Below are 14,993 nucleotides of genomic sequence, written 5' to 3' on the forward strand. Positions count from 1 at the left end.
CCACAATTTTGTGCACTTGTTCCAAATGTAGGTAGATGAGCATCTATCATGCTAGACACACCAAGATCTCTCCTTCTATTCTCTGACTTCTTATAATCATAAGTGGTGATAAATTTAAATGACATTTCTATGTAGTTTATGAATTGGGTGTCACATTTGTAGGATAGTTTCATCTTGATCACTTGCATGATTGCATTTTTTTATTTCAACTATTGAACTGAAAATTTTTTCATTAGTGCTAGATAATTTAATTTTTTTTGGAGTTTTACCCTAATTGAGAGAAGGAATGCAATGGTGGTATAAAGCTTAATCTATCAATCTTCCCTTGCATCCATATAAAAGTCACACACTCTGAGAGATGTTGAGGGATTGGAAGGACACTTTCAGCTTGTAGGGCTATTGTAACTATGAAGTTTATTTCACAAATGGATGCTTCAAAAGTTGTGATTTAATCCAACTCTTTCCTACATACTTCTCAAGACAACATCTGATGAACCTATAGAAACTCATAGATGCAATAAAGGGTGTAAAGGGAAGCTCTCAAAAAAAAATGATATACATCGATACAACCCAATCCACATGTTCTCTAGCTTCTATGAAGGGGAAATTACCCAGATAACCTTCTAACAATGTCAATCCCAAACCCTAGATATCCCCTATGTATCCATTGTATCTCCCACCATTGCTCTATCGATTGAATCTCTCTAGGCTCATGTAAGCACAAGTCCCCACATAGGAATTTCAATAGGACTCTATGGTGTCTAATACTATCCTACTAACTCTAAATTATGCAATTTTATTAGCTAGTAATTCTTGCTAATTAGGAGATTGGCAAGCATGATGTCTCTATGAATAATTATGTTTCTTTGAAGGAATTTTAGTCCCTCCAACACTTGTTGTGCAACCTTTGAGAGGAAGAACTCTCTTATCAGTGTCCTCTACTTCAACAACTCTACAAGGGATTCTCTATCCATTTATTCCAGCACAAAATTCATTTTTTGTCCCTTGTGAAAGTCACCCTCACATTTTACAACATAGGTAGTTTATTTTAGTGGGATGTCCATCTCTCTAGGAATGTGGGAAGCAAGGGATGAATCATCATCCATGTTGATGACTTTAAGGGAATAATTAGTGAAATTTTTGGGTGGAAGACCTTGTAAATAATTCTTCTTCCACCATGTCCCATCTTCCCTACTCTTGGAAATTTAGAGAGCTTCCCTATGCCTGTTGCAGTTGTGGAAGAGGGAGAGGCAAAGGGGAATGGGAAGGGGAAGGGGAAAATGGTGTTCATTGGGGTCAGTATTAACTGGCATACTCACTTAGTGACTATTGTGAGGCCCTCAAACATTTATATTTTTGTATATTTTCTACCACACTATAAACTATTCGAGTAGCAACGACAACTCACCAACTCTAAACAATCTTAGCTACACTTTAATTTCAATTTAGATTTTGAATTCTCTCACCACTATGCCTACATATGGATTAATTTATGATTTTTTGTTGTAGTTAAAGACTACAAACTCTCCTTGTGCTACATTTTTTTTCAAGTTTAAAAAAATTCCTACATATTATGTCTTTTTTGCAAAATATGCAAGTGTCTGTTCATTGGTTGGGTGTCTTCATCTATTGTTTGCATTGAGAGATAGGACACATAAATAAAAGACAATTTGTCAATCAGGTTAAAATGGATCCAAATAGAAAGAAGAGACAATTTTTTGGTGTCATTCCAAGAGGATTTAAGGAGTAATAGTGATGTTCCCTTTCAAATTTCCATGTAAAATCTTTCGAGTGGAGGTCAAAGGGCTTCTCATCTAGTCAGGGCCAAAGTGTTCTATTGGAAAAATTAGAAAGGTAAAATTTGATTGTGAAACATCTAGTTTATTCTATAATTACAGATATTTTACACAACACTCATGTCATAAAAATATAGAAAATGTCTAAGAGAAGGTAATAGCATATAATATTATTTAGTCAAATAGGTCACTTCATACTATATATTCATAGGATTTTGAATATATTATACTTCATACATAGCCTTATAATAATCACCTTCTTTATATAGACCTCTTGATGATAAAGCAAAAGTATGGTCTTAATGAGGGTCTATTCATATCAAAATATCATTAAATATAAAAATATTGTCTAAGATAACTAATTAATATATGTATCTACGGACCTACAAAAAATTTTGTAGTTGTTCAAGTGTTGTCCTTTTGCTTTGTTTTTGTTAACTTTTTATACATAGCTATACTTGGCCTCATGTTTTTGTGTTTGTTTATTTGTTCATTGAGGCCTTTTTCTTTCTAAACTCTTTAGTTCGTTCTACTTTGATACTTTGTTAAAGGTTTCAGGTCCTTTAAAACCTATTTTTATGTAATCAAAACTAATTAATATATTTGTGCCACATTGTAACATTTGCATCCATCTAAACAAATGAAACAACACATATCTCTAGACACATACACTATCATCAAACCTTAAAAAAATTCATCACAATGGATAGGAAGAAGTCAAACAATATGAATCTATAAATTATTACATATGCGATGTCATTAATAGGGATTGACCAAAATTGTTATAAAAAATATTAGAACATGTTCAAGTATTCCACCCTTTCCCCTACATAGTTTTGATTTCTACTCCTCTAATTGCACTTCATCTCGAGTATCATTATAACTACTTATTATACTATACTTTATTAAGTAATCAGTAGTAATTCTATGCCAAATAAATTATAAGCTTTTGATGCAGGCAAGGGAAGAGAATAACTATAGCCTAAGGCTCACCTAGCTATCCAGACCAACCTACAAGAGATAACACAACAAAAGCAAACAAAAGAAACAACACCAATGAGAGAAAACAAGAATATCATTATTGATTCATGAAAATATCAATATACATGAACAACTATAATGCCTTCTAGGTTGCGGCCAATTACAAGTCATAATCTTCAAATTCATAATCTGACCTCCAACTTCCTTTCCTTATTCTCCTTCTTACTTCACCTCTAACTCAGACCTCCTTAAATACTTGCCAAAAATGACTTACAGAAGATTCTAGATCCTAGAAAAGCCACAAGTCAGCCCATGATAGATTTTAACTAACTATACCAAAATTAAATGCGAGCCAAGTCGGCCCAAACTAGAACCAAACAATTTGAAAATTGAACATAGGATGACTTGGCACATACAAGAAAAACTAGTACTTGGTACCCATATGAGCTCGACGACCAAAGGAAATCACTCAGCACCAATAGACACTTGACACACAAACAAAATCACCTGGCAAAAACTATGAAATCAACATCCTCTAGTGCTCGGCAACCAAGAAAATTAATCGGTAACCAAAGGTACTTGAAAACCAAAGGAATTCACTCAGCAACCATAGGAACTTTGCAACTTGGCATCAACTCACTCAACAACCAAAGGAACTCGACAAAAACTAAGGACAACTTAGCATCTAAAGAATTCACTCGGCACCCATAGGAACTTAGCATCTCGGCATCAACTAAAAATAGGAACTCGACAATGACTAGCAAAAAGAACAAAATAGTAAAAGATTGCAAGGAAACCCAGGATGCTCCTACATCAGACAACTAGGGTTGGAGAAATGATTCTCCTGAATCATGCAAGTGTCATAACCCAAGTTGAATCCAATTTAGATTAAGAAATTCATGTAGCATCTTCAATAGGTCTATTCTTCCACTTCACCAAATACTCATAGTAATATTTTCCTCTTGTACTCTTACCAACTCTTTGATCCAATACATTTTCAACTTCTTCAATCTACTTCATAGAATAATCTTCTAATACAACAACTTCATCTTCTAACTCGTGATAATTGTACAAATCAGCAATATTGAATATAGGAAATATATCCATGTCATCAGGTAACTCAACTTCATAAGCATTACCGCTATCAAACTTTTTCAAGATCTTATAAGGTCCAAATTTCTTCATCTTCAACTTACTATATGTTCCAATAGGAAATCTTTCTTTCTTTTGATGAACCATTACCTCATTGCCCACTTGAAAATCATGATGTCTTCTAGACTGATCAACATTCTCCTTATACTTCTAATTTATTTGTTCCAACCTCAACTTCACTTCCTTATGTAAATACTCCATAAAATCAACAAATTCTTCTCTTGTAACACTTTTCTTTTCTTCACCAGCAACATCTCTCAAATCTGATATACCTCTAGGATGTATTCTAGTAACAATCTTAAAATTTGTCTTCCCTATACTCCTATTCACAAAATTATTATATGCAAATTTAGCTTGTGCCAATACCATCTCCCAATTACTTGGCTTATTCCCAACTAAACAACTCAGCAAATTACCCAAGCTTCTATTCAAAACCTTTGTGTGTCCATCTTTTTGTGGATGGAATGTAGAACTAAACTTCAGCTCGGTAACCATCTTCTTCCGAAAAGTCTTCCAAAAATAACTAACAAACTTACCATCTCTGTCTGAAATAATGCTTTTTGGTAATCCATGCAATCTCACAATCTCTTTAAAGAAAAGTTTAGCAACATGCTCAACATCTAATGTCTTCGTACATGCTAAGAAATGAGCCATCTTAGAAAAAATTTCCACTTCAATAAATATAGAATCATACCCCTTCACTATCTTAGGAAATCCAAGAACAAAATCCATACTGATATCAGTCCAAGGTTTCTTAGGAATACTAATAGGTGTATACAAACTAGTATTTTGACTCATTGCTTTTGCAACTTGACAAACTCCACAACTCTTTACAAATTTTTGAACATCTTTATACATTTGAGGCCAACAATACTTCTCTTTTAGCAAACTCAATGTCTTATCAATTCCAAAATGTCTAGCCAATCCTCCACTATGCTTTTCATTAATCAAATTCAACCTCATAGAACTTCTAGGAATACACAACTGAAAACCTTTGAACAACATGCCGTCTTGAATGGAATATTCATCATACTTACTTATGTGATCTATTAGATTTAGTGCTCTGCACTCTCTTCACACCATAGAAAAATAAAGATCAACATCATAAAATTATTTCATTTCATCAAAACCAAGAACTTCAACCTTCATTTCAGTCAACAAAGAATGTCTTCTACTCAATGCATTAGCAACTCTATTAGTAACTCCACTCTTATGCTTGATCACAAATGTGAAATTTTGCAAATACTCAACCCACATCATATGTCTCTGGTTCAATTTATGTTGACTTCCCAAGTATTGTAAAGCTTTATGATCAGTTTACACCACAAACTCCTTAGGAATCAAATAATGTATCCACTTCTTCAAAGCTTGAATAATAGCATAAAATTCTTGATCATACATTGAATTATTCCTTTTAGCATCATTCAACTTTCCACTAAGGAAAGCAATAGGCTTACCTTCTTGAATTAATATAGCTCCTATTGCATTACCACTTGCATCACATTCAACTTGAAATACTTTGTTGAAATCAAGCAAAGCCAATACAGGTAATTCAACAACCTTTTGTTTCAAAGTCTCAAAACTCTTATCAGCTCCATGTGTCCACTTCAATTCCTTTTTTATCTCCCCTCATTGTTTCAGTTATAGCATTACAAACCAAATTGAAATTCTTTCCAAACTTTCTATAAAAACTAGCCAAGCCATAAAATGATCTTACCTCACCCACATTCTTAGGTGTAAGCCACTCCAAAATTTTTTTAACCTTCTTAGGATCCATCTTCAAACCATAAGTTGAAATCACAAGTTCCAAATATACAATCTCCTCTTGCATAAAAGAACACTTTTTTAGATTAATCAACAACTTTTTCTCTTTCAGCCTCTCCAATACTTGTATAATATACTCAAGATGTTCTTCCTTAGTCTTACTAAATATCAGAATGTCATCAAAATAAAAAATCACAAACTTACCTAAGAATCTTTTCAAAAATTCATTCATCAACCTCATGAAAGTACTAGGTGCATTAGTCAAACCAAAAGGCATAACCAACCATTCATACAAACCATCTTTTTTCTTGAAAGTAGTCTGCTATTCATCACCTTCTCTAATTCTAATATGATGATAGTCAATCTTTAAAATACTTTGCTCCACTCAAAAAATTCATTATGTCATCCATCCTCAGCATAGGAAACCTATATTTCATTGTGATTTTGTTAATAGCTCTCAAATCAGTACACATTCTCCATTCTCCATTCTTTTTAGGTGCTAATGTAGTAGGTACAACACATGGACTAAAGCTTTCTCTGATAAAACCTTTCTGCAAAAACTCATGCACTTATTTGTTAAGTTCTTCATTCTCTGCAGGTGTTAATCTATATGGTGCTTTGTTTGGCAAACTATCTCTAGGAATTAGATCCATACAATGACTTATACTTCTTACAAGAGGTAAGAAATTAGGAATATCATTAGCAATGATCTCTTTATACTCATTTAGAAATTCAGTAATTTCTTCTAGCACTCGGTTCCAATTAGTTTCTGCTCTCACTTGATCAATATTGATTGGTACTTCGTTAACACTATTTGCTAGCATACAACTCAATCCTATAGGAATTAGAGAAAAAAAAACTCGATTCCTTTTCATTTCCTTTCATATTGTTTTCCATTCACCATGAAAATCTTTATAGTAGTACAATTCACCTCATCTGGACTTTCAATTAAAGGCAACAATATTTGTGTCTTCCCATTCACCCAAAGAGCATATTGATTCAATCTCCCATCATGTATAGAATATCTATCATATCGCCAAGGCATACCCAACAAAATATGACAACAATCCATAGGCATAACATCACACAAAACTTCATCAAAGTAATGTCCAATTTTGAATTACACAAGGCATTTCTCACTTACCAATATTTTATGCTCATCTTTGATCCAGGAAATATGGTAAGGTTTGGGATGTTTCAGCCTCTGCAACTACAACTTGGTAACCAGTTCTTTTGATGTCAAATTTGTAGAACTTCCACTATCAATGATCACTTTGCAACATTATCCAGCCATCTTACATCATGTCTTGAAAAGAATTCTCCTTAAAATAGGTTCCTCATCACTTCACTTATTACATAAGGTTCTTCTCACGATTAGATTTTCTCTAGCCTTAGGTCCACTTGGTGAACCTTCATCATCTCCTTGAATCATAGCATTTCTATTATTCTGCCCACTTTTAAAAGATCTAAATTCAAATGATCTATGCCCTTCTTTGCCACATCTAAAACAATTACCATGAAATCCACCTCTAGAATAAGAATTACCTCTTCCTCGATAAGAACTAGTACCTCCTTGGTAAGAACTACCACCATTCCACTCGGTCTTGCCTTTTCCATCATTCTTCCATTCAAATTTTCCCTTATCTTGCACAAAATTGTCAGATCTACTACCTTCTCCATGAGATCTACCTCTATCTCTCTAGAATCTACCACCTCTACCTCTTTGTCAAGATCTCCTCAGCTTTCAAGGCATATTGATATGCTTCTTCTACGCTTTCTAACTTCACAAAACTTATCTCATCTTCAACTCTAGATCTCAATCCATTTAGGTATATTGCAATCTTCTCAACATCATCATCCACATGTCCAGATCTAATATCCAATATATAGAATTACTTGGTATACTCTTTCACAGTCATGTCCCTTTGTTTCAAATTTTGCATGTTTCTCAACAAGCTAACTTGGTAATCAGCAGGAAGGAATTTTTTCTTTACCTTGTTCACCATCTTTGGCCAAGTTCTGATCTTCTCCTTTCCTCTCCTTTGTCTATCAGTTTGCAAATGCTCCCACCATAGTGACACATGACCTTTCAACCTAGTGACTGCAATCTTTACCTTCCTACTATCAGGAGTGCTTTCATACTCAAAGAACTTCTCCATATTAAAGATCCAATCCAACACAGCATTGGTGTACAATTTTCCATCATAAGAAACAACTTCCACAGTAGGCTTTGAATTTTCTCTAGACAATACCCTCAAAAATCTTGCTTCATCATGATCTTCTTCAATTTCTTGATTAGGGTTCACTGCAATTGCTTCATCATCACTCACATCCTCAAGATCCTATCCTCTCCTCTGAGATGTCTCTACAACATCTAATTTGGCTACAATTTGTCTCAACTGATCCAATATAGCATTATCGACATTATTTCCTCTATCATGAACCATCTTTACAAATCAGGTTCCTGCAAGATCGTAACCCTTTGTAAGTTATAGCTCAAATCCATAGATTTTCCACCCTATAACCAAATCTAAATTAGGGTTCTACATGATCCAATCTTCATAAGATGAACCTCAGGCTCCGATACCACCTAACATAGGCAAGGGAAGAGAATAACTAGGGCCTAGGGCTTACCCAGCTATCCAGACTAGCCTGCAAGAGATAACACAATGTAAGAAAACACAAGAAACACCACCAAGGAAAGAAAACATAAATATCCTTATTAATTCATGAAAATATCAATGTACATGCCAAGTTGTAATGTCTTTTGGGTTATGGCCAATTACAAATCATAATCTTCAAATTCACAATCTGACCTCTAGCTACCTTTCCTTATTCTCCTTCTTACTTCACCTCTAACTCCCTCCTAAAACCTAACCTAACACCTCCTTAAATACTTGCCAAAAAGGCTTACAAAAGATTCTAGATCCTAGAAAAGCCACAAGTTAGCCCATGACAGATATTAGCTAACTATACCAAAAGTAAATGTGAGCCAAGTTGGCCCAAAATGGAATCAAACAACTCAACAGACGAACATAACTTAGCACATAGTGGAAAAATTGGCACTTAGTACCCATATGAGCTTGGCACCCAAACGGAAATCACTCGGGACCAATAGGCACTTGACAACCAAAGAAAATCACCTGGTAGTAACTATGAACATGACATCCTCCAACACTTAGCAACCCAAAAAATCACTTGATAACCAAAGGTACTCGATAACCAAAAGAATTCACTCAGCAACAATGGGAACTCAACAACTTGATAGCCAAAGGAACTCGACAACAACTAAGGATGACTTGACATATAAAGAGTTCACTTGACAACCATATGAACTCAGCAACTCAACATCAATTGAAAATAGGAACTTGGTAATGACTAGCAGAAAGAACAAAATAGTGCAGGATTGCAAGGAAACTGAGGATGCTTCTACATCAGCTTCTCATTTAAATGTGTACTATTATAATTTATTTCAATACAATTTTATCAAATTGATTATCATTAGTTCACTAAATATGGTACACTTGTCTTTAAATTTGTAATTAATAATTATTTTAATATAAAATGCATGAACATGTTTTTAAGGGATCATTATTTTCCCACATCATAAATTTATGTATAACTAATGAAATAATAACAAGTCTTTAAATTTAACTACTTTTCAATTAATTGAGGGTGAACCTATTGTATTTTTTAAAGACATTATTTACTTTTCTATAATATCATCTAATTGATTATTATCATGGAAAAAAACTCATTATAAAATGTTGAATTAGTAATATAGTTGGAAAAAATCATAAAGTTCTTGTCATTTCAAACGTAGGAGAGAATACCCATAGTAAGAGTATTCCAAAACTAAGTGCATTTTATGTAGAAAAAAGGTCCAATCTCTTTAAAACACCATATTCTAGGAGAATAGAGATGATAAAATCATTTGGATACATTATGGATCTAAATATAACCTTGTTGATCTCAAGGGACAAAAAATTGAGGTTCTCCACATGTTCACAAAAATGACATCAATGAAGAGATGTCAATTTGGAACTAGTTGTTCCCATTGAATGATCTTTATAAAGAATGCACTATATAATGTTGGCTTGCTTAGGTTCGAATACAATAGAAAAAAATGCATTAAAATCAACAATTTTGAGTGTTAAGAGAAAATTGAAGCTATCAATAATGACATTGAGTTATTCAAGCATAGGGACAACACCCTTATTTTAGTTGATGATAGTCAAAAATAAAAATTCCATAAATATTAACCAAGTGTTTCATAGTAAGAAGGGTTCCAAATTGTAGGCTTCTTCAAGTGAGACATAAAGGTGTGATGTTGGAACTAATACAATTTGAGACGATAATTTCCCTAGCATTACTTCCATCAAATGATCTAATAATATATTTGGTGAATAGGGAAATGCATTGTAAATGAATAAAAACTTATACTAAATCTCTTAACATCTTGGAGAAGGAAGTAAAAACTCCAAAAAACATGATGGGAGCCATGATTCCTATAATTGGAATCCCAAAGGAAATGTAGAGGGATTTCTCAATATTTACGTAAGAGGACTTAAATGGTACCCAACATGAGGACAAGTGGATGTGACTGTTAGGAATAAGGTGTCTCAACCTTGGATAATTCCTATTCTTATTATTTGTTTTGTAAAATGTATTTCTTGCAAATAATGTTGATGTGTCAGCGTCTTGAATTGTGTATAAGGAGATCATGGCTAAAATAGCTATGACGGATTCCTATGATATGTAAGAGCTATGTTAGGGAGATTCAATGATAGGTGACAACATGTGGCAACTGATAAATTTGAGTACTGTACACTGTACCCCATTCTTAGGGTTTTGGGATTCCTATTTTCTCAGGGAATGGTAAAAACCCTAATACAGTTACCTTTGGGAGTAGCCCTAAAGTGAAGCACATGTTATTAGCATTTTTAGGGTTGCGAAGAGATGCAATGTGAGAAAGTGTATTGTTGGTACTGTGAGTTGCTACTGGAGTCTTCTATTGTTGCTGTTGAACTTACATTGCAAGTGTATTGTAACCTTGTGTTGAAGATAATACATTGTGTAGGTTCTGGAGGGGTGGGGTTGTTTTACCATAAGGTTTTTCCCCACTGACAAATCTTTGTGTTATGTGTTTCTTTCTCTATCTATTTTCTTTATGCTTGGTTGGTTGAAATATTGTTGTTTACATGATATTGAATATGTAAGTGTAAATGATTTTAATAGGATTTGCACCATACTTCTCTTAAGAGATTAGTGTAGGAAGTTGTTTCCACACTTGAGTTTCCTTATAGTGACTAACATCAATATTTTTAGTTTAAATCTAAAATTAAATAACAAACAAGTAAATAAGAATCTATGTTGATCTACAACTACAAACCAACAAGTTTTCAAGGAAAAATGTAAATGTAACTAACAAAGTAAACAAAAGACCTAAGAAAATTATGTTAGATACAGAAATAGTCTTGTGTGACAGAAGAAAAATTATTATTCAAGAACCTTTCACAATGGTGGATTAATCAAGATGGTTATTATTGCTCATGTTTCAAATTTTAATAATACATTCCTTATAAATTTTGAAGATTAGGAGGGCATGTGGGAGAGATAGTGGTCAAGAAAATGGTGATTTCCCAACATTGACTACTTATTGATAATAGTTTATCTTGATAGTGAAGGTGAAGAAAGGTTTATGGGTAATGATAAATCAAATGATTACTTTAGTTATTTATTCAATTTTTACATAAAATGTTAGATTTAAGACAACCATGCTATAGAAAGATAGTCAAGGTGGTTTTAAAAGTTAAAATGATGGACATTTTTTAATGGAAACCTCAAGGTAGATTAATAACATCAAATAGAACTTAAAGATTAATGGAATTTGAAAAGAAAACATGTTGAGATGCATATCAAAAAATGAAAAAAATAGAGGTAATTCCAACAATCAGGGCATGCTAAGAACCTCATCCAATACCCTTAAGGAATTATAACTTATTTATAGTGCATCACAACACACGACCTCTTATCTTGAGAATGAAAGTTGTGATGAGGATGTACACCTATAATATTTATTTATTAGGAATATTAAGATGGTTTATGGTCATCAAGAATACTTACAAAATGTAGCATATATTTCAATTGAATAAGTCAATTATCAACATCTCCTACTACATGCTTAAGAGTCACTAAATTTTCAAGATAAATGATGGAAAAGATCCTAAGTACTCCAAAAAAAAAGTTTCCAAGAAGATAAAGGAAAAAGTCTTCGATAATTATTCAAAAATTGCCCTATATTTACTAATTTTAGTTAGATTTATAAGGTGAAATCTAGGAAAGGTTGAATAAATCAATGTGTACAATAAATTCTTAATTGTAACATCAAATTATTATCATCTACTAAATATTGGAATCTGAATTTCTTTATAAAATTTAAAATTTAGAGACACACCTTTGTTGGAATATTATATTCTGACCATGCTCTTGCAATGACTTGTGCTCTTTTTTGAAAACTTTCCCAAAGTTAAGCCTGTAGAAAACTTGGGGGAAACTTTAAATTTGATCTTTTTAAAATGGGGTATTGGTTATAAAATGTTATCATGTTCTCTGAAATACCACCTTATTCATATGTTTATTCACTGGAAATTTGAGGTTGGCAATATCCCATTTCAAAATGGGGTTTCACATTTCTTCATCTTTGTCATATATACATCTACTCTCTTTTTTGAGCTCAAGGGTTAAAGAACCTAAGTGCAATGCAGGTTAGCAAATCTCAATAGTGGTTGAGGTTATAAGTGGCTTCTAAGGTAATCCATTGACAAGCTTATTAATTAAGTGATAGCCTAATGAATGAACTAGGAGAGATGATACAAGTTAGTAAGATTCTATTTATGCCTCTCACATGTCCTTATTACTTGTATATGATAAGGATGGGAGTGGCCGAAGATGCCTAATTAGATAAGCATTACCAAACTATTTTGTTGTAATGAAAGGTTATTTTGTTCTCCATGATTCCTACTAGGTGGTTGGGGTCCACAAAGACTAATAGGATAAAACAATGGGTGAGGTATATTCAATGACACTTACCATACTTGTAACCTAGAGTCTTCTTCTATTTTCTTATAATTGGACTTGCCTATGGTATTATTGCCTTGCTTTATTATTGCTTATTATGGACTTATTGAAATTCTTTTGGTCCTTGATATTGTATAGTTTAAAATGGTGGACACTGCCACGATGTAACTTACTCACTAAATCACTATGGATATCAATTGTATACGGGATGAGATACTTCACCATTCATTAGAATAAAGAAGACATTACCTAGAAGGTAGATCTAGGAAGAATGACTTTGTGAGATAGGGTACAAGCTTGGGATCTAGGCCTTGTAGAGTTTGATTTTGATTTTGATTTTGATTCAAAAATGAGACATGTAGGAGAGATATGTAAATTTGATCTATGAAAATATATGGACATAATGTAGTATATACGTTTGTTGAAGTAAATGTGAGAATGGAAAAATAATGTTCAGTTAGAAAGAATGTTAATTGAAATCGGTTACCTTACAAGACAATGATCATGTTTATGTAATGGAGGCAAATAGCATTTAAGACAATTAATTAATTTGTAGGAGATTTTTATAACTAGAAAGAAATAGCCCCTTTATTACTTTATGAATATCCCTACAGAATAATTGACAAGCACCTCTATATACATCATGGTTGAGCACCATACATAATTCCCACCGTACAAAACCATAATTCATACATGAAAAATAGAAAGAAAATGGATAAAAATCATGACTATATTAAGGTTTATATCAATAAATGGTCTTCTATATAACCACCATTCTCCTTAAGTAATATTAAAAAATTATTAACAATCCATACACAATTATGGGTAACAAAAAAGGAAGATTCTTGACTAGATCTCTTTCATAATGATAAAAGGTACACAATTTTAATTTTGTCTTATGCACTATGAATTTTTTATGTTTTTTTTTTTTGGGTGCTTCTTAACATGCACTCATCCATACATTCCATATAAAAACCCACTAGTTTCTTGTTTCAACATGTAGGCCTGAAATCATAGAAATGTAAAAAATATTTCACAATTCATTCGTTATAAACGCAATGAATCATAAACTTTAAAATTTTAACTATTAAAAATTTCAAAAAAAAAAGGGTCTTCAATATAGTTTATCCAAATGTGTAATACATACTTGTTTTCATGTTTGAAATAATATTCTAGTTTGATGCCTCAAATATTTAACTTCAAAAATATCCTACTTTATATGAAGGTCACAATTCAATATAATCAACTTTATTTTTACAAAATTTCTTTTCAAAATACTATGTACTTCTACTTATACACACAACTGACATTATACATTCAACTTATATAAAATCCAAAAAATATTTTCGTATCGGCCTACTACATGCATCTCCTTAGGGGTGCAAGTGTTGATGCATGTATTGGTTTAATCCCAAATCAAATGTTTGAGGCTAGAGCAATTATTTAAGAGTGTTATAAGACAACCTAAGTACTGTCAAAAGATGCAATTTTCCATCGCTTTCTAGATTGCCCAAACTAAAAGGAAGTAATTGGTTTTATACTTGGGCTCCTTTTATGTTTGGGCGAAAATAATTCTTAATACTTTTCTGTCACCTTGTAATCTACCAATTTTACCTCTTTTTCGTCATGGTCCTTTTGCTTTTGTTTTCTGTACAACTGATGAATGATGGAATACAAATTTAAATGTATTATGATCTAGTGATAGAAGCAAACATTATGGTAGATATTTTATTAATTTTATAAACATGTGGTTAACATGTTTTTAGAATTACATAACTTAAAACTAAAATTTATTTATAAAATTTCTGAAAAATTAAAAGTAATGAAATCAAATATCTTGTCCAATTTACGGAATATTTATGGAATTTAGAATTTTTTTGATCTATAAATTTCCGATTCTGCCGGAGCCTAAATTTCAATTAAACAAGTTGCAATATTATTTTAAACTAATCATATGTGGTAAAAATATTCTCTTCCAACAACTTTTAAGACCAAAAATCTTCGTTGCCAAATATTCGCATTTTCAAAACCAGAGGCAAATTGATGTAATTTTCTATGCGACATCATTTCTTTTTGCTATCCACATGACAGCCAAATATTTCCACACCACGCAACACGCCACAGACAAACAATTTTAAATCAGCAGAGATAAAAAAACGGAATACAGAAGACAGTAATTTTTAAAAATAAGAGTGAGGAGAATAAAAATAATAATAATAT

The 14,993-nt window shown here is 32.5% G+C and overlaps 1 pseudogene; it reads right to left on the bottom strand.

Annotated features, from left to right (window-relative positions):
* Positions 1 to 414: 414 nt before the first annotated feature.
* Positions 415 to 1,313, bottom strand: LOC149561673 (mitogen-activated protein kinase kinase 5-like; annotated as a pseudogene).
* Positions 1,314 to 14,993: the final 13,680 nt, after the last annotated feature.

This window comes from Cupressus sempervirens, chromosome 4 (assembly GCF_028749045.1).
Source record: "Cupressus sempervirens isolate cs-2001-9-10 chromosome 4, ASM2874904v1, whole genome shotgun sequence".
Lineage (NCBI taxonomy): Eukaryota > Viridiplantae > Streptophyta > Pinopsida > Cupressales > Cupressaceae > Cupressus > Cupressus sempervirens.